The following is a 21,411-nucleotide window of genomic DNA, read 5'->3' as shown; positions in this document are numbered from 1 at the left end:
AAGAGGAGCTCGCTGGCTGAAGTAGAAATAGAAATTCCTCTTTCTGACTGCTGAAATCCTCAGCTCTCCCTTTAAGACCTCCAAATAAATGGATGGAGAGGCTCTCATTACTGAAGACAATTTCCTTCGATGATTGTAAATGCAAACCACTGTGGATGCAATCAACTGACTAATGATTTAAAACCATCTACAAATATCTTCACAGTAACAATCAGGCCAGTGCTTGCATGACCAAACAACTGAACAGCATGACTCAGCAAGTTGACACATGAAATTAACCATGACAGTGAGGAAGAAAGAGATAAAGCGAATATACTCATATCCAGAAATGAGAGGTCACTTGATAGACAGAACTCCAGAAGATTTTCAGGCCATGGAAGGTGGACCTTGTATGTCTATACCCTTTTAGGAGCACCTTTAAGTAATCCACAGCATTTAGCAAAAAAAATAAGAGTCTTCTCTGAAGAAAAAGAAATCCTAGGATAGACAATCAATGAATTAAAGTCTTAATAGCAGACATGTGCCAATGGAAGCCTCAACTGTTTTGGATAAGACCCAGTATCCAGCTCGCACCAAAACTTCTGCAAGGGCAGCATCTGGCCAGGGCTCCTTCCTTACTCACTTAAGTGAGATTAGGAAGTGATATAAGAATCCTCTTACAGGTGGAAGGGAAAATGTTTTGAACAAATGCAGGCAGTCAGCAGAAGGATCTCAGATTTGGAAACACCCTTGGGGCCAGAAGGTCACTGGCTGCCTGGGGAGGGCCGCTCTCCAGGGGTCCCGCAGCAGACGTGGGCTCAGAGCTTCAGGGCTGCTCGCCTGGTTCTTCAGGGGCTTGGGCCCCCACCAGAGCATATAATCCCACAAATCTAAGAGCTTGAACTGGGATCTGTCAGGTGAAAATCTAAGTGTGGGCCTCAAATAAAGGAAAGGAGCATTGACATGTGGGAAATGCTGAGCAGTCACTAAATAAACTATTATTCAGAATCCATAAAAAAATGTAGAAAAGCTCAGACAACGGTGCTGACTCCTTCAGTAAAAAGATGGGCATTCAGTAAGCACCGTTGAGACCACCAGGGTAATTCTCTGATAAAAAAAAAAGGGATCCCTATTTTATTCTGAGATAAATTCATTTACTCCAGGATAAATTCCAAATGGACCAGAGATTTAAATGTAACACTTAACACTGTTAAAGTATGGGAAGAAAATGTAGAAGAATTCCTTTATAATCTTGGAGTAGAAAGACTCAAAAAAAATGATAATCTTGACTCACAAATATAAAATAATGTTGCATGGAAAAATATGGATTTCTGCAAAGAAACACAATAGTTCTTAAGTGTAGGAAAAGAAACTCAATCTTGCTAATAAGAACAAAAGTGCAAATTAACTCCACACTGAGAAATCATTTCACATTTATCAAAATGACCAAAATCCACAAGTTTGATAATACCCTCTATAGGTGTGATTATGTAGAAAAGGCACCCATGCTCATGGCTTGCTGGTAAAAGGGTAAACCAGTACAACCCTACAGAAGAAAATGTGGCAGTATCTATTAAAAAGATGACTTTGACCCCTTCCAACAAGCACATCTGTTTCTTGGAATTGTGCATAATGATAGATACAGATATATTTGCACCAATGCAGAATGTTCAAGGTTATTCTTTACATTTTTATTACAATTTGGAATTGCAAAATATCGGATACAACTCAAAAATCTATCAATAAGTAACAACGTGAAAAAGGACATGCGTCCACTCACTGGAATGTTACATCACTATGAAAAGGTCTGGACGCCGTGGGAGGATTCATGGTGGAGTTTTTCTGTGACAATACTCCCCGAGTTCTTCCAATTTCCACTAAGGTGAAGAGATCTTCCAGAAGACCTGGAAGGATGCTTAAATGAAAAACCAACAAGCAGAAAAGGGTGCATATTGTTATCTGTTGTTATCTTTTTAAAAAGTGGGGAATTAAAACGAGAATGGTATTGTTTTATTTGCTCATTGATATGTAAAGAAAACCTAGGAGGTTTTTCAAAAAATTAATAATAGGTGCTACCTAGGAGAGAAGGAACTAGACATTGGGGAACAGAGAGGGGTGGAAAATTTTTACTGTATTTTTAAATATTTTTAATACCAAACCAAGTGAATATATAAGCATATACATATGCTCATAGATTATATACATATATTAACATATACACGTAATATTCATATATATATATATTAGTCCTTCAACATGTGTTTTTTTAATATAAAAACAGATTTTATTAGGAAAGTAATTAAAAGAGCTTTCAAAAATAAGGCATAGTTACAGTACCAGGTAAAGATGGCACCTACACCTGAAGAGAAATGCTGGGAAGTCTTGGAAGCAGCATTCTCATTAGTAAAAACCCACAGCAGTCTTGGAGACAGCATTAAGTCTAATTAGTTAAAATCCACAGCAAAGCATCTTTTCCCAGATAAGATTCTGATGAGATGTTCTCTCTTTCTCATAAGATTCTCCTCTTTCTCTTCCTTTCTTCTCCTACTCTTCTAACCACTGGCATATAGTTTTTATGATATTTTTACACAATAGTGGCCAAATTCCAATTAGTTTACATGACCAGGCCCCGTTGGGTCCTCTGGGACCTAGCTAGGGACTGAGAGGAGCTTCCTGGGACCTAGACATCTTTATCAAAGTACCCCTGCTTCTGGGAAGGTAGGCAGTCCTCCCAGCTAGAGTGCACATTTCAACTTTAACATGTGTTTTTAAAATATTTTTCACAAAGGATCTTAAAACAAAGGATGTAAGAAAGAGTTTTCAAGTTTTCTTTTCATTATTGAAAGTGGAGTGTTGGAGTCTCCAGCCATTGTTATAGAACTACCTATTTCTTCCTTCAATTCTCTCAAATTTTTGTATCATATATTTTGGGACTATGTTGGTGCACTTATATTTATAATTGTTATATCTTCTTATTGGATTGATTGTTTTATCAATATATAATGTCCTTTGCTTCTAGATAATTTTTGTCTTAAAGTCCATTTGACTGATATTAATAGAGCTAACGTATCTGTCTTTTTCTTACTATTTGCCCCCAATTTTTTCTGTACTTTCACTTTCAACCTATTTGTGTCTTTCCATCTAAAGTGAATCTTTTGTAGACATCAAATCATTGGATCATGTCTTAGTTTTAATCAGTTCTACCAATCTCTGTCATTTACATTTAATCCATTTACATTTAAAGTAATTGCTGATAAGGATTTATATGCCAGTTTGAAAAGGTTTATGTACCCTAGAAAAGCCATGTTTTAATCCTAATTCCATTTTGTAAAGGCAGCAGTTTCTTCTAATCCCTATTCAGTACTGAATGTTGGAAACTTTAATTAGATTATCTCCATGGAGGTGTGACTCACTCAAAAGTGGGTGTTAAACTGGATTAGGTGGAGATGTGTCTCCGCCCATTCCAGGTGGCTCTTAATTACTTTACTGGAATCTTATAAAAGCATAAACATTTTGGAAAAAGCAGGAGATTCGGAGAGAGCAGAGAAGAATGACAGAGCCACAAGCAAGCCACAACAGAAAACGCCCAGAACCACAAAGCAGAAAGTCCACCAGCCAGTGACCTTTAGACATGAAGAAGGAAAATGCCTCCTGGGAAGATGGAGAGGAAGCTAGCAGATGACACTGAGAGAGAAGCCCTGACTGTGTTTGCCATGTGCCTTTTCACTTGAGAGAGAAACCCTGAACTTCATCAGCCTTCTTGAATTAAGATATCTTTTTTTGGATGCCTTAGATTGGGCATTTCTATAGACTTGCTTTGTTTGGGAGATTTCCACAACCTTAAAACTGTTAACTTGCAACTTACTAAATTCCCCATTTTAAAAGTCATTCCTTTTTTGGTATATCGCATTCTGGCAGCTAGCAAACAAAACCTATTTATGTCTTTCCATCTAAAGTTAGTCTTTTGTAGACATAAAAAAAAAAAAAAAAAAAAGAAAGAGTTTTCACCGCCTACCATGAATCCCACCAAGAAATAACAGCCCAGGGTGGGCAGGGTCGGGGCAGAGGAAGGAGATGTCTGCATGTTTCCCCAGCTTTTCATTTCTAACTACCACCCCCCCCCTCACCATCAGTGGCTCCGCGTGGCAGGCAGGACCCAACACCGCGAGAAGGATCCTCCCGGGTCCTTTGTTCTTGAGGTTTCTGAAGGAGAAAAAAGAAAACGTAGTTCAATCACCATAACATGTAGCTGCAAAAGCATAAAAATAAGTGATTGTTTATTTTCAACACCTTAACTTTCGGCTGCTGTAGCAATTCAGAGAATCTGATAAGCTGATAATGGAAACTGCATCGTGCATGAATATCCATTTTAAAATCACACTTGTGTCGCACCTTACATGAAGGTCAAAATTAATGTTTTGCTGAAGACATTTTTCAAAGTGCAATTATCTCAACTCGTGAAGCAAACCGAATTCCTATTAGGTTTATAGTCTCCGCTTTCAGCAGCAGTTTGATCCGAAGGGGACTCACTCATCAAAGTGGAAGTTGAACTGCGGACATATCCGATGGATCTTTTCTATCTTGGAGTGGGGCGCCGCCTTCATCCTGCTTAGCGGCCACAGCCTCCATGGAGAGGCAGGAGCCGGGATTCAGAACAGCCAGAGATGCTGGCCTTTCTGTGATACACTGCACAGCCGCATCACCATGTGTTTCTCCGCATTCTGAAACAGACCTGTGTCTGCATCAGAGAGCCCCAGGCCTGAGTCGCCACACACAGCATCCCTGTAGCGGCAGGGACACCCTGAGTCACTCGCCCACAGTGGGGGAGACTCCAGCTGTCCTCCAGAGGCAGGAAGGCAGCCAGCCCGTAGGTGCACCTCATCATGCCCACAGGGACAGTCACCTGTGAAGGTGACCCAGTGCATCAGCTACAGCTTCGTAACAAGTTGCCACAAACTTTGCAGCTTAAGACAGCGCTCACTGATTACCCCACAGCCTACAGGTCACATGTCTGTGGGGGGCCTGACTGGGTCCTCTGCTTAGGGTCTCACAGGCCGAAATCAAGGAGATTGTCAGGCTGTGATCCCACCCAGAGAGGCTGGAAAGAATCCACTCCAGGCAGATGCAGGTGGTCAGCAAAATTCAGTTCCCTGAGGCATCCTGTTGACTTTCTGGCTGAATGGGGGACCATTCTCAGCTCCTAGAGGCTGCTCAGGGTCCTTGACGCGTGACCCCTTCCCTGACAAAGCCAACAGTGGGGAACCTCCCTGGAGAGGAATCCCGTCCAGTCTCTCTAGCTTCTCCTCCTGCCACCTGCCAGAGAAGACCTGCTTCTAAAGGGCTCCTGTGGTCAGGTTAGACCCAGGCCGAGCATTTTCTGATCTTAAAGTCACAGGTTAGGAAGCTTGGGTACACGTGCATCTGCAAAATCACTTTTGCCGAGTAATATTACATAATGCAGGATTAATGGCATCTTAATTCCCAGTCTTGGGATTGGGGTGGAGGGCACTAGAGAATTCTGATTACCACACCAGGGAACTAAGGAGCACCTACTCTAAACTCAACACCCAGCTCTCTTTCCTAGCATCACCCTTTCCCATTGGCACCTAATTTCTGGGTTTTCCAGTTGCAACAGTAATAACAGCAACAGCCCTTGATGCCAGACACTCTGCTCAGTTCCCAACTAACATCCCTGAGGGAAGACTGTTAATAATCCCATTTGGCAGAGGAAGAAACTGAGGGTCAGAGAGGTTAACTCCAAGTCACAAACCAGTGAATGACTGGAGGCCGTTCTAGGTGCTCCTAGCTCTAGAACCTAACATTCACAGTCAGTTTCTCCTCTCAACAGATACAGGGTGCCCATGTGTGATCACCAGAGTACTCAACCACACTCCAGATCAGGTCCTCTCCCACGGGTGAGCTCCCCAGCCCATCCTCAAGACTGTCATCCCCACCCCTCTCCCGTCCAGACATCTGAAGCCTACTGGACAGTGAGCAAATGCCACAGAATCTCTGTTTATTATTTTTGCCAACGTGTTCCACCAAGGATTCGATAAAGCTTACTAGTTTGTATAAATGAAAAAGTGTAAATAAATGCTTTAAAAAGCAAGATCATGGAGGATTTAGATTAGCATAGAAAATCAAGTGTGAGGGCAAGTTTGAAGTCCATGCTGTAATATACAACCCAGTTTCTAAATTGATACATGAATTCTACTCTGAGCTTCTTGGTAGACAAAGCAAAAAAGGAAATATGATCAGTTACAAAATTAACTCTGTCCAGAAGCAGAACATGCCAGCTCCTTGGAAAACCCAACCCACAGAGCTAGAAAACAGTTTGCTTTGTGTTTCATATAAATGGGTGCTGAGTATTATGGTTTAAATAGCATCCCTAGTGCAAATGCAGGCGTGGGTTTCTAGGGTTACTCCCTTAACTTCCCTTAGTGTAAGCATAGCCGGGTGCCAAAGCACAAAAGCACAGTTGAGAGGATACTTATCTGCACAATTCCAGGAAATGTGGCCCACAAATGAAAATTCTGACTTCCAGAGACACCATCCAACACATACCAAAGAGTGAAGTTCCTGCAGGTCCTTCAGACACCCTCCACACAATAACCCTTCTCTCAACCAGAATAAATAATTGACAGTTCTACGTTCTCATCTCCAATCAAGACCTCATGGGCAGCTATTTTCTTTCCACTGAACAATAACTAAATAAATGAAATGAGCTAAATTGGATAGAAACCATCTGTGCAGGCCCTTACCAGGCCCACCCAACCTTGAGAAGAGGTGCGAAAAAGGAGAACTGATAAATGTACCAGGATTTTACACACACACACACACACACACACACACACACACACGCACACATGGATGGTTGCACATATACGCAAGCACACACACAGAGACAAACACAGAGAGATACACACACATACACGTAAACCTGTACATGCATACACATGCACACAGACACACACATACACATATAAACCCACATTTACACACACATGGAAATGGCTGCTGAGTCCTTGGAGGGGGCTGCCCTGGCTGACATCTTCAGGAGACGCCTGTGCGGATCATCCAGAGCCTTCCATGTCCACAGGGCCTACGGCATGGCCATTTCCCTGGGACTACTGACAGAAGTATTTCCTCACTGTTTGCTCAAGGTAAACACACTAGTCTGAAAAGAATCCAAACTCCCTGCAGACAAAAAGTAAGTGAATTTTATAGAGACCAATAAGCCAGTGCAAATCCCTCTTCTACCAGGCTTGTTTTTTCCCCACTCTCCTACGGGTGCAGAAATAAAACTAAATGGCAGTAAGCTGTTTCCTATCAATCAAAAACTGTAGGGTGTTTACAATTTCATATGGTCAGACAAAGCTGCCGTCATCCCCAGGATAAGGAAGGAACCCAGGCACACCTGGGCAGGCACTTCACTCTCCCTCTTTCACTGCTACCAGACTCTTCTTCCTGAAATAGATCATGGCATCTCCTGATTCCAACCTGGCCTGTAGACTTCTGGTTTTCTTTTCCAGAAATTCCCATTAAACTGCTGCATCATTTCTTGCTTTTCTTGTTCCCTCCAATTACACTGTCCTGTTTTTGTTTTTGTTTTTTTTTAATGATGGGAGTGAAATGTTCCCGGAGTGATTTTCCAGGGTGAGAAAGATGGCCTTGACCGTTACCTGATGGGTGGTTTTATCGTGGTTGTCACATCCCTACTGTCCAGTTGGGCTCATTAAAATACGGGCAAGTCATATTGGTCACAGCGAGACTACAAGCCTTACTCCAGTACTGCAAATTGGCAGCAGTAGATCATGGGGGGAGGGGGCTAAAGGGAGAGTGGGAGGGAGGGAGGGAGAATGACACAACAAATGTGACAAAATATTAAAATTGGTAGGTCTGGGTATCTTGGGGTGGGATATGTTAGAATTCACTGTATGGGTTTTGCATTATTTTTGTTTGCAATATTCTATAAGTTTAAAATTATTTCAAAATTAAAAGTTTAAGAAAAAAAGGCCAACAGGTACACATTAATCAGAGCCCCTTAGGCCTGCAAGCAACTAGAAAAGTTACCAAGGTGGGCTCTGTTTTGAAACACACTTCTCCTGTTCTAGTTTACTAGCTGCCAGAATGCTACACACCAGAGACAGAATGGCTTTTAATAAAAGGGGATTTATATTGTTAGTTCTTCAGAGGAAAGGCAGCTAACTTTCAATAGAGGTTCTTTCTTATGTGGGAAGGCACAGGGTGATCTCTGCTGGCCTTCTCTCCAGGCCTCTGGGTTCCAACAACTTTCCCCAGGGTGATTTCTTTCTGCATTTCCAAAGGCCTGGGCTGAATTTCAAGTGCCGAGATGAGGTGTGCTGAGCTGCTTGGACTGTGCTATGTTGACCTCTCTCATTTAAGCGCCAGCCAATTAAGTCAAGCATCATTCATTGCAGCAGGCAGGCCTCCTAGCTGACCGCAGATGTAATGAGCAACAGATGAGGTTCACATACCATTGGCTCATGGCCACAGCAACAGAATTAGGCACCCTCACCTGGCCAAGTTGACACCTGAATCTAACTACCACATCTCCATGACCATATTGGTATGGTCATGACTCTTTGGACCCATGCCTCGTCCATGTGCTCTTTCCTCAGCTATAGTGGAAAATTTTGATTGCACCATGCCAACCATGTGATTGTTTGAAGGTAAGGTATTATTCCTATTCCTAATCAATGAGACATAAGAGAAAGGCTGCTGGGAATCTAAGAAGTGGCCCCTTGCTCTTAAAATGGAAACACCAGGAAAGAGCATCCTTCCTTTGGATAGTGCCCCATGTGGATATGATGACTGCAGATGTCAAGAACTGGGAAAGGGGCTGCCCGAGGTACAGTCCAGGCATCCATATGGCGGGTTAGGGGAACCTGGCTCCCAGATGACACACTGAACCACACGTCATGCATAGTTAACATCATCATAGTCCTTAAAAATGACTCAGTGGATTTTCCTTTGTTTTACCTTGAGAAAAATTAAGACAGTGTAATTTGAGGTAACCAGAAAAGCAGGGGGAAACTCAGTAGTTTAATGGGGATTTCTAGAATTGAACTACTGGCTTCTTATTGCATGAGATAATAAAGTTCCATCCTTTGCAAGTCAATTTGAGTTAGCATGTTAAGTTACTTACAGTCAGAGTCATCCTAACTGAAATCAACTAATCCATCCTCTTATTGTTGGATAGATACCCTCTTATAACATCCCAGAAAATGGGGAATTGATCTTACTTTTAGAAGATACTTTAACATGTAATCCCACTCTAAGAGAGTTCAAATAAAGTCGAGAGGCTGCTCTGGAAGTTACTCTTATGCAAGCTTCAGCTAGATATTGCTACTTACCGTGTTTGCCTAATCTCAACTGAAACCATTCCTGCCAACTCTAAAGAATACCTAGGGCTTTATCTGAGATTCTACAAAGGTTCCATGCACTATGGTTACTTTCGGGAAACCTACAACCTCCAGATAAGTCTTAGGCCAGATAAGTCCTGAAACCTAGAGGGGCCAGCCTCTACATAATAACAACTAGTGCCATATTAGCAACAGCCTCTCCAACATGAAACATTTAGAATGGGCATACCCCAAATACCCCTAAAACATTGGGAGAAAGATCAAAGAGAAGGTGGAGTTATAACAGAGAAGATAGGACTTAACAAATTAGTATGACTGCTGAATCATTATACTGATATTTCTTTTAGTCTCCAGTGTTTTGGAACAGCTAGATGGAAAAACTTAAAATTGAGGAATTGTAACCCATACCAAACTCTGAAATCGTTCTACAGCTAATTGTTACACTGTACTTTGAAATTTATTGCTTTTTTTGTATATATATTATTTTTCACAATTACAAAAGAGTAAAAAAAAAACCCCAATGTGAACAGACACTTCACAAGAGAGTACATAGAAATACACATATACCCCGTGTCCTTAGTGATGAGGAAAATGCAAACTTAAACCATAATGAGATACCACTTCTCACCCACAAGGACGGCAAAAAAATAAAATGTGACTTCATCAAGGACTGGCCAAGACCAGAACCTGTGGAACTTTGAGTGTGAGTGTGTGTGGCCAAGCCCTTTGGAAGCTGTGTGGCACCTTCTACGCCTCTTCTGAGATTGAAAACTCCACAGCTAGGTATTTGCTCAAGAGAAATGAGAACATATGTCTATAAAGACTTACACAGCTGTTCACAGGGACCTGTTCATCATCATCAAAAGCCAGAAACAACCTGAATGGCCACTAACATACATAAGCAAGTGTTAGTCATTTTGTGCACTGGATGCTGCATTAGAGGGTGGAGGATAACCCAGGCCAGTCAGGAATGAGCACCCAACAGTATATGAAGCTCCAGAACAGGTGAAATTAGCATACAATGAAATAAACCAGAACAGGGGGCACCTGGGGGCATGAGGGAGCCTTCTGGAATGACAAAAATTTTCTAGAGCTGGTTTGGATGATGGCTACAGAGATATACAACTCAATTCCATGCAATTGAAACTCAAGACAAGTGTATTTTAAGCAAAGTAAAGCTAGATAAATAAAAATAATAATAAATGTGGACACCTGACAGCAAATAATCACTCCATCCATGAGGAGAGACATTCCTAAAGTCTTTTTTAAGCACAGGGATGGAGACATGGGCAGGGAATTTTGCCTTGTTCACTGCTTTATCCCCAGATCCCAGAACAGCATGTGGCTAAAAGAAATCTACTTCTATGACTAAGTGTCTCAATCATTGACAACCACGGATTCAGTCGTGACACATTTGCTATAAGATGAGAGATTTTCCCACAGCTCCAAGGGAGGGGAAAGGGGCAAGCCTGACTCCATCAGCTCAGCTCAGCTCAGCTGCTCCAGCCCCCAGCCCTCCCCAAGATGCCCTGGGCTCTCCCCTTCCTGAGCTGAGGCTCCCTCCCCTTCAGCTGCCACGTGGCTGCAGACAGCAAGGTCATTCTAACTCTCCTATCTATTCTGAGCCTCAGCAGTTTTGCCAGTGATGTTCCCCCCAGCAAATTTCTCTCCCACTGGTCATAATCGCATCCAAATGCTACTCTGGGAATCCTCAGGAAGACTGTTAAACATCAGCGGTGTCTGGAGCTGTGTAAGCAACTCCTGCATGTGAACCAAATGGGGAGCAGTGGTGGAGGCCCAGGGATGACCTGGAGGGCACCCTGAAGTGCATACTGCTGACAAGACAAAAAGGTCATGGACAATGGGACTGCCTGTCACCTCTGAGCTCTGCCCACCACACAAAGGCGCCAGCACACACAGCCTCCCCAGCACCCACACAAAGTGCAGGCGCTGCACCTTCCTGCCACAGGAGTGTCTGGTGGAGAGGAGCCAGGCCACGTGGGCCCTCTCGGCCAGACACGCCCCCATGGGCAGGGGCAAGTCCCCTTGTCCCTGACCCAGCCTGATGCCCACCCACAGGCCACCAGGCATTCTCCTGAAGCCCAGCCCCTGTGCACAAAGCTGGAAGATCTCTGATCTCTGCCGGACACCAGAGCTGTGTTCTTGGGGACTCTCCATTGGCTCCAAGGGCCCCCACATAGATGGATGGACCAAAAGTAGACATGTCCTCCTCATCAGACCCTTCTGAACTCAGCTCAGACCCCATGGCCCTGGCTTCCTCCTCCCTACAGTCAGCTTGTCCTTGGGAGACATGGAAGTCCTGCCCAGAGTCTCACTCTTACTCCACCAAGGAGAGCAGAGGGGAGTTGGTTCTGAGCATTCTGGGATATTAAATACCTAAAGATAAATTTTTAAGAAGTCACCTTCATTTTATTACATTAATAGTAATGAACATCATCTCTGTAGTTCTGGCCCCAAATCCTGAATGGGGCCTGCCGCCCACAGGACTAGATCAGAAATCAACTGCAGTGGTAAGGTACCCCCTGCAAATCTAGGGAGAAGCTCAGGACCCCTTTACTTCAGCATTTTGCTCTGAAGCCCTCTCCCAGCCACACACACATCCCATCAGCGGCACATTCTGCATCTGCAGTGCCCCAGGGAGCTACCCGGGGACTCTCCGACAGAATTCTTATCGCCCAGACTGCCTGCTCCCCTGAAAAGACCAGAAAGCAATGCTCTCCCATTCATGCATTTTTTTGATGAAAGTTTTTTTCAGTACTTATCACAGGGTTCACTGCAACCAATAAAGCTGGGGGCGGCTTTGAGTGGGCATCCACAGTGTCTGCTGAAAAGGCCCCCTGAGGGGTCCCTGGGGGCCAGAACTGGGATTAAGGGGAGGAGTTGGTTGAAAGAAGAGAAGGAAAAGGCACATCATATCACCAAAGTGTGAACATACCAGCACATCTTTTTATAAAAATAAACCAATGCTATATGTACCCGTTTGTAAGTTTTTTTTACTCAATGTTTCATGCATGTGTTTCCAAGCCATTAAGTATTTTTCCTTCCATTTTTGATGGCACAGCCATCCTACTCAGTGGCTGTCTGGGAAGAGGTGGTTTCTGTACTGGTTAAACTTAAATTCACAGGCTTGGGGCCTCACTGCCTATATTCAGATACCCACTCTGCTTCTTACAAGCTGAAGTCCCTGCATCTCTTTGGACCTCAGTTTCCTCATCTGTAAAATGGGAACAATGATAATAGCAACTGTATAAGGTGGTTGTGGGGATTAGAGAGAATAATTTACATAAAGTACTCAGTAGGAATTAATAACCATCCTCTAACAGCAACTTAACTAGCTCCTCCTTTGTGGCCACTTAACTTATTTCGAATGTTCTATAAACAAGGCTGCAATAGACCATTGTAAAAGCCAAATCATTTTGCTTATTCTAAAATCTTTCCTACATATACATTTCTAGACATAGAAAACTTCTTATAGAGGTGGTAAACTTGCCTTCCAAAAACAGTCTTCCAAGTTATTTTACAACCAGGAGGGTGAGAAGTGTCTTTGTTCCCACACCTGTGCAATGCTGCGTGTTCATATTTGTTTATAAAGCTTTCCATCGTTAAGCAAAAATACTTCACTATTGTCACCTTCATTTTTTATTGACAGTAAATATTTATTGGCCTGGTGTTTTGATCTACATTTGTAAATTATCTGTTTGTGGCTTTACTCCATTTTTCTGTCAGGATGTTCATCTGTTTTCTTTTTAACATGCAAATACACCTTTTGTATACTAAGGATATTAACCATTTGTAAGATAACCATATAATTTATTGTCCAAATGAGGACACTTTGGAGAGGAAAAGTGTTGCTATGAGCATTTATGCCAGTTCAACAAACCACGACTGTCTGGAGCAATCCAGAGTCACAGTGCAGCTAATTATATGTCATTCATTGCAAACATTTTCCCAATTTTGCCCTTTTCCTTTCGATTTCATTTAAGGTGCTTTTGATGTGCAAAGATTTAAATATTTACAAGTCACATCTCTCTCTTCCTTTATAGCTTCTGCTTTCAATATCTTGCTTTGAAAGTTCTTCCCCAACCTGAGACTATGAAACACCAGATATCCCAAAATAGTCTCTGTCCATCCCAGAGGCCCAAAGCTCAAGCTCTATCTTGGGGTCAGAGACTCCAAGGCCCCCTGGCCCAGCAGGCACCTGTAAAGAGCCATGCCAGGAAAGGAAAACCAGCTTTCTGATTGATACCTCTCAGAGTTTAAATGTCTGACAACTAACTAAAGGTTAAAAATGAACTAAGTTAATACTCTGCTGACAAATAAACAAGACAACAAATACACATGCACCATATCTGGCTCGTGAGCTGCCATGAAACATCTCAGTGGCTTTGTTCCTTTGCCACTTTCTCTGGCCATCCAGCTCAGCCTCTCATTTTTTATGGCAATTACCTTTACTATCATGGGTCACTTACTACCTTTCTCTTTTTTTGTGTTTATATAAAACTGGGAATACTTGAATATAAATGGACTCTGGCCATGAGCTTTACTAAGAGAACTTCTCTACATGTAACCTACATGTTGGTTTAAAATCAAGAATGTGGTCATTGTTCAGCCCAGCCTTGAGCTCCTAGTGGTAGATAAGAAGCCCTCACTGCCAACCAACCAGAGCTACAACAGTTCTGCTGGAGAAAGCTCACAGCTCATTCACAGGGTGGTGCTGAGTTATTTTCCCAATACAGGCATTGGGGTCAACGTTGCAGAGAAGTCAGCAAACAAAGCAAATCAGGAGCAAAGGTGACTGCTTCTGATAGGCCACCAAAGCAAGGTCCCTTGCTCTGTGCTTCACTGACGTACTGAGCAGCCCAGAGGTCACCAAGCACTATGCCTGCCCAGGAAGCTCTGGGTCAATACAAATGGCTCGAAGAAAACTGAAAGTTGTTCCTCTGAGTTGTCATTCAAGTCAAGCCCATCAGCAGCCCAGAAAGGATCTCCCTCCTCTCTGCAACACTCAAGCTAATTACACAAGGTTTTTGCAAGATGAACTATTGATTTACTGTCCTCTGCTTCAGCCCAGTGTCTTGGACTCAGCCAACAAAGCCCAAGAATAAGAAGAGCTCATTCTGTGAACAGGTGAAGGAGGAGCCCTTGCCTCACAGGCCATCAAAACCTTAATCTTCCATTGATTTCATGGCAAGGAGCATTGCATAGATAAAAACTCCAGCCTGATGGGAGAAAAAGTATGAAATATTAAACTTTACCACCAGGGAAACCACTGATACTGTGTCAAACATTCAGTACACCCAAATCAATAAACCAAGCCATTGATCTTGAGGTTTGCTCTTGTGAAGCTTGTGTAAGTAGCAGAGAAGTTTAAACTATCTATAGACATGCCTAAGAGTCACCTCTGGGGAACCTCTTTTGTTGTTCAGATGTGGCTTCACTCTCTCTAAACCCAACTCTTCAAGTGCAATCATTGCCCTTCCCACTACATGGGACGTGACATCCAGAGGTGAAAGTCTCCCTGGTGGTGTGGGAGATGATTCCCAGGGATGAGTCTGGCTCTGGCACCTTGGAACCAACAATTCCATCATGACCAAAGGGGAGAAAAGAAGTATAACAAATAAGGTATCAGTGACTGAGAGAGTTCAAATAGAGTCGAAAGTTTACTTCAGAGTCTCCTGCAAACTTCAGTTAGACATTGCTACCTATCATAACTTGCCAAACCCCAACCAAAACCATTCCAGCCAATCCTAAAGAACACTTAGAGCAATATGTAAGATTCTACAAAGGTTCCATGCACTAGGGTAGCTTTCCAGAAACTTGCAACCTCCAGATGGGTCCCTGGACCAGATAAGTCCTGAAACCTAGAGGGGCCAGCCTCTCCAGAACATCAAATAGTTTCATCTCCTGACTCCTTATTATTGAAAGCCCTTCCAACATGAAAAATGTAGAATAGGCATAGCCCAAATGCCCCTAAAGAGTGGGAGAAAGATCAAAGGTGATAGTAGAGTTATACAGAGAAGGTAGGGTTTAACAAATGAGTATGATTACTGAATCATTATATTGATATTTCTTTTAGTCTCCAGTATCTTACAACAGCTAAGAGTAAAAACCTAAAATTGTGGAATTGTAACCTACACCAAACTCTGAAATCTGTTCTACAACTAATTGTTGCACTGTTCTTTGGAATTTATTGCTTTTTGTATATACGTTATTTTTCACAGAAAAAAAGATGATGATAAAATATATATATATATTCCTTCTAGCCTCCAATGTTTGGGAGCAGCCAGAAGGAAAAATCTGAGATGATGGTATGGTAGCCCCTGACAGACTGTGGGATCTATCCTGAAACTACTTGTTGAAGACTGCTTTGAAAACTATTGCCTTTTTCTTTCTTTGCTTTGTATGCATGTTATATTATACAGTAAAAAAGTTTTTAAAAAACTTATTGTAAATTATGCTATTGTGTTTAATAGCCTTTGACTATTAAAATTGTTCATTGCAGAGACTGTGCATGGAATAGAAAACAGGTTGACATTAGAAGAGTATATGTTATTAACTAATAAAAAGCAATCTATATGAAAAAAATTTTAAAATTCCAGCCTGCTCTGTCTTACAGATGCCTACACCTCTCCCAGAGCCTTCCCCAGCACCAAGTCCAGTCTTGGCAAAGTCCGTTTCTGTTCCTAACAAAGCTTCTTGATAGGATGCAGAAAAACACAGCCCTCCTTCCCCAGGCTGGGAAACTCCCCACTTCCTACTCAACAACTGCAGGGCCCAGATGCAGGCCAGTACTGATTTGGCCCACTCTGGAGTTAACTGTAGATCTCCCCCACAGAAAATTCTCACTTGTCTCTCACTCATCTCTTTTTTTCAGTGGTGTCTCTAGCCTATGGGACACCTGGAGCAGAACAGTTTTAAAAACCAGCCTCCTCTATACGATGAAATCATTTTCAGTAATAACCATAACTGTAGAGTTACAGTAATAAAGATAGTGTGTTATTGACGTAAGGACAGCATACAGATAAATGAAATGAAATAGAGTGCCCAGAAGTACATCATACATACAAGATCAATTGACTTTCAAAAAAGGTGCCCAAGTAATCCAATAGGGAAAGGAGAGTCTTTTCAACAAATGATGCTAGACAGCCACATGCAAAAAAGAAATGACCCATATTTTGTGACATATACAAAAATTAACTCAAAATGGGCCATAAACCCAAATGTAAAACCTAAAACTACAAAGTGTCTGGAAGAAAACATATTTAAAAAGTAATTGTGATCTTGGGCGAGGCAGGTAATGTTTAGTATTCACACCAAAAGTAGGATCCATAAAAGGAAAAAATTGGTAACTTGGCTTTTACCAAAATTAGAACCTCTTGTTTTACAAGACAACAGCATTCAAAAATCAAAAGATTGGTTTTTAAAATATTTTTATTGATAAAACTTAACATATAAACATTCCATACATAGTGTACAATCAATGGCTCACGATATCATCACATAGTTGCATATTCGTCCCCATGATCATTTCTTCGAATATTTGTACCACTCCAGAAAAAGAATAAAAAAGAAAAAAGTCATTCATATCATACCCCTTACTCTTCCCTCTCATTGACCACTAGCATTTTCATCTACCCAATTTATTTTACCCTTTGTCCCCCCATTATTGATTTATTTTTAATCCATATGTTTTACTCATCTGTCCAAACCCTGGATAAAAAGAACATTAGACACAAGTTTTTCACAATCATACAGTCACATTGGGAAAGCTTTATCATTGTACAATCATCTTGAAGAAACAAGGCTACTGGAACACAGCTCTACAGTCTCAGGCACTTCCCTCTAGCCATTCTAATACACCATAAACTAAAAAGGGGATATCTATTTAATGCATAAGAATAACCTCCAAGATAAACCCTCGACTCTGAAATCTCTCAGCCACTGGCACTTTTATTTTCTCATTTCTCTCTTCCCCCTTTTGGTCAAGAAGGTTTTTAAATTCCTCAATGCTGGGTCCTGCACAGACTGATTTTTACACACCAGCAATGAAAAATCTGAAATGGAAATTAAGAAAACAATTCCATTTATAATAGCTTTTAAAAGAATAAAATACCTAGAAATAAATTTTACCAAGGTAGTGAAAGATGGCATTGAAATCTACAAAATATCCTCTGCTGAAAGATGCTAAAGAAGACCTAAATAAATGGCAAAGCATCCTGTGTTCATGGATTGGAAGCCTTAATATTGTTAAGATGTCAGTACTGTACAGAGGCCTGCAGATACTATGCAATCCCTATCAAAATGACAGCAGCCTTTTCTCTGGAAATGAGAAAATTCATATGGAATCAGTGTCCCCAAGTAGCCAAAACGATCCAAAAAAGAGAACAAAGTTGGAGGTTTCACACTTCTTGATAAAAATTTGCTACAAATAATCAGAGAAAAAGATAAACAGGACTTTGTCAGGCTAAGACTTTGGTGCATCAAAGGAAATTATCATAAAATGAAAACACAACCTACAGAATGGGAGAAAATATTTGGAAAAAACACAATCTGATAAGGGTTTTAGACCCAGAATATTCAGAACTCCTGCAACTCAACAACTAAAAGACAATTTAAGAAAGGACAATGAACTTGAATAGGCACTTGTCCAAAGAGGATATACAAGTGGCGAACAACCATATGAAAAGATGCTCAAAATCATTTGTCATCCAGAGAAATGCAAATCAAAACCATGAGATTTCACCTCACATGCATCAGGATGACTGTTATTAAAAATGGGAAGTAACAGGGTTGACAGGATGTGGAGAAATTGGACCACTCATACATTTTGGGGGGTAGGGAATATAAAATGATGCAGCATGTGTGGAAAATGTTTGGGCAGTTTCTCAGAAAGTTCAACTTATGAACCAATAAGTTTACCAAATGAACCAGTAATTCCCCTTCTGGTATGTGCTCCAAAGAATTGAAATTGGGGTCTCAAACAGATATTTGTGTATTTTCATAGCAGCATTATTTGCAATAGCAAAAAAGTGGAAACAACCCAAGTGTCTATCAACAAGTGAATGGATAAACAAAATGTGATTTTACATACAATGGAGAATAATTAGCTATGGAAAAGAATGAAGTGCTGGTACATGTTACAACATGGATGAACCTTGAAGACATCATATTGAGTAAAATAAACCAGACACAAATGGACAAATATCGTAGATTTCACTTATGTGAATGCCTGGACTAAGCAAACTCACAGAGAGAGAAAATAAGTTACAGGTTACCAAGGGTGAGGAAGGAGGAATGGGGAGATATTACTTAATGAGTATAAAATTTCTGTTTGGATGATGAAAAACTTTCAGTAATGAATAGTGGTGATGGTAGCACAACATCATGAATAAATACCACTGACTTACACACTTAAAATGGTTAAAATGGCAATGTATATGTTACATATATGTCACCATATAAAATTTAAAGAAAATAAATATCAAGCTCATGAAACGCAAAAAAAAAAGACTGAAAAACTTTTATAGACAATGAAACTATGGAAAATACAACTAAATGCAATGTGTGGTTATGGATAAAGATATAGAACTAAAAAATAACATCAGTGGAAAAACTGATGAAATAGAAATAAAATCTTTCATTAATAATAGTGTACCAATATTAATTTTTTTCATTTGGATCATTATAATACAGTTATGTAATAAGTTAGCTTCGCATTAGGAGAAACAGAGGGAGAAGTTTATCGAAACTCTCACAAATATTTTTGTAACTTTTCTGTAAGTTTAAAATCAGTTGAAAGTACAAAGTTATTTATTTTTAATGTCACAGACTGGAAGAAAATATCCTGCTGATAAGGACTGTATATCTAATAAAGGACTTGTCTCCAAAGCATATAAAGAACTCTCAAAACTCAATAACAAGAAAACAACCCAATTTTTTTAAGTGGGCAAAAGATTTGAACAGACACTGACTAAAGAAAAGATATTGTTATAAATAAATAAGCCCATGAAAATATGGTCACCAAAATTAGACATTAGCAAAAATCAAATTAAACTACAATGATGCTACATTAGAATGCCAAAAATAAGAAGATTGACAATAACAAATGTTGACAGGGTTTGGAACAACTGAAACTCTAATACATGACTAGTGAGGATGCAAAAAAAAAAAAAACCATTTTGGAAAAAAGATCAGCAGTTTCTTATAAAGTTAAGCATGTATTTACCATACAACCCAGTAATTGCTCTTCTATGTACCTACCCATCAAACTGTGCACTTAAAAATTTTAAATTTTAAATTTGTAAAATGTGAATTTTACATTATTCAAGTTATATCTCAATAAACGACTTTAAAAATACTTATGAAATAATCACTATTTTCTTGATTTGTTCTTTAGTTTTAAAAGAGAAGTAGAAATTTCTACTGATCAGTAAATTCTTTCATGTAAGAACTAAAATTTGCTCTTACCAAAAAAAAAAAAAAAAAAGACTTGAAAATCATTCTGTTTCAGTGATTTAAATGTCATATATAGATTAAAGCTTCAAGTGATCACATAGAATAACTGGACTGAAGTAGTTTCCTATTTTTTATCTTTTCAAACACATTGCTCTCATATTTTATTTAGAATCTACTGTTTAAAAGCAGGAATATGTTAGACCACAGAGTCTGAAGACTTGAATTCTGTGTGACACAAGCTCAAATGATCCTGAATGTTTATGAAATGACTCTTAATATGAATACATGTAGGTAAGTCCTACCTGTCAGCTCTGACTCTATAAATGTGAGCTCTCCAAATTAACTTCTGCATAGAAAGCAAAGTTTATAAAGGATAAGTAATAAAATGCACTAATTTGAAGCAGAAGGGGGCAAGGAAAGGTGGATAGACAGAGGTGTAGGTATAGCTGACGATGATAGATGACAGACTAGATATAGATAGATGATAGATAGATAGATAGATAGATAGATAGATAGATAGATAGATAGATAGATGATAGATAGATAGATAGATAGATAGATACTTGAAACTCAATAATAATCAAGCAATTTGGGGGCAGGCCAATGAAAGATTTTTTCAGGGAGAGTTATTTCCTTATTGACACTATTTAATATTACCAGTGCATGGTCATAATAAAAAGCAGACAGATTTTAGGCAGTACTATTATGGTTTAACATTCTTTCCAGGTAAGACCCACCCCACCCCGTGCCTGCACCAGCTACCCCTGGTACTCCTGGTTTGTCTCACTGTAGCACCCAGAATGGGAGCCTATTACCCCACAAAGACCCTGGCATTACTCTCCCATCAGAAGATCTCCACACTTTTGTTCTGAAATTACTTCCAAACTGTTCCCCACCTCTGCCCTCCCTCCCAAGCGCTAATGCTGAATCACCCCCCGGATGTTCTAACCTCCAATTCTCAGTGACTACGACCAAATTAAAATCACCCTCCCCTGCAACCTTTGCCTCTCCCTGCCTTGCCTGCTAAGGCTGCCAGTCTTTCACCAAGCCAAGCAGGGCACTTTACAAGCGTTTTATACTGGCCATTTGTTGGCCCACATTGAGTTGGTCAACAAGTCCTATAGAGTCAGTGTGCTCTATAATATTCTTTAAATTCATCTCACCTTTTCTACTTTCACCTCCACCACCAAAACTAGGGATATTAACATATTTATCTCAATGATCAAGATCCTCTGTGGTTCCTACTAATGTTCAGGACATAGAAATTGCTCTAGATTCTCAATGAAATGCCTAAATTTTTGAAGAGCGAAAGCCATTTTTATGGAGTTCACAGAAATGAAGACTGAGAAAAGAAAAAAATGCCCTGAGCAGTGAATTGTTTGTTTGTTTTTTCTTTTGAGGTCTCTCAGGCTGCCAGGGCGTGGGTTGGATGGAACTGAAAACATTTGTCATCCTAGAAACAAAGCACAGCTAACAGGGGGATTGTCAAAGCCTGAGGAAGAATATCGGATGCATTCTATGACCAGATGTGACAGCTGCCTATATGGTCACAGAATATGCCTTGCTTATT

The 21,411-nt window shown here is 40.6% G+C and overlaps 1 long non-coding RNA gene across 2 annotated transcripts in view; it reads right to left on the bottom strand.

Annotated features, from left to right (window-relative positions):
* Positions 1 to 21,411, bottom strand: part of LOC143684030 (uncharacterized) — a 53,889-nt gene that overhangs the window by 11,520 nt on the left and 20,958 nt on the right. For both annotated transcript variants that reach the window (XR_013175796.1, XR_013175795.1), the window contains exon 2: positions 4,107 to 4,182. This is a non-coding gene — a long non-coding RNA (uncharacterized LOC143684030). The remainder of the gene's footprint in view (positions 1 to 4,106; positions 4,183 to 21,411) is intronic.

The sequence above is a fragment of the Tamandua tetradactyla genome, chromosome 1 (assembly GCF_023851605.1).
Source record: "Tamandua tetradactyla isolate mTamTet1 chromosome 1, mTamTet1.pri, whole genome shotgun sequence".
NCBI lineage: Eukaryota > Metazoa > Chordata > Mammalia > Pilosa > Myrmecophagidae > Tamandua > Tamandua tetradactyla.
This window is presented reverse-complemented; position numbering and strand designations above follow the sequence as displayed.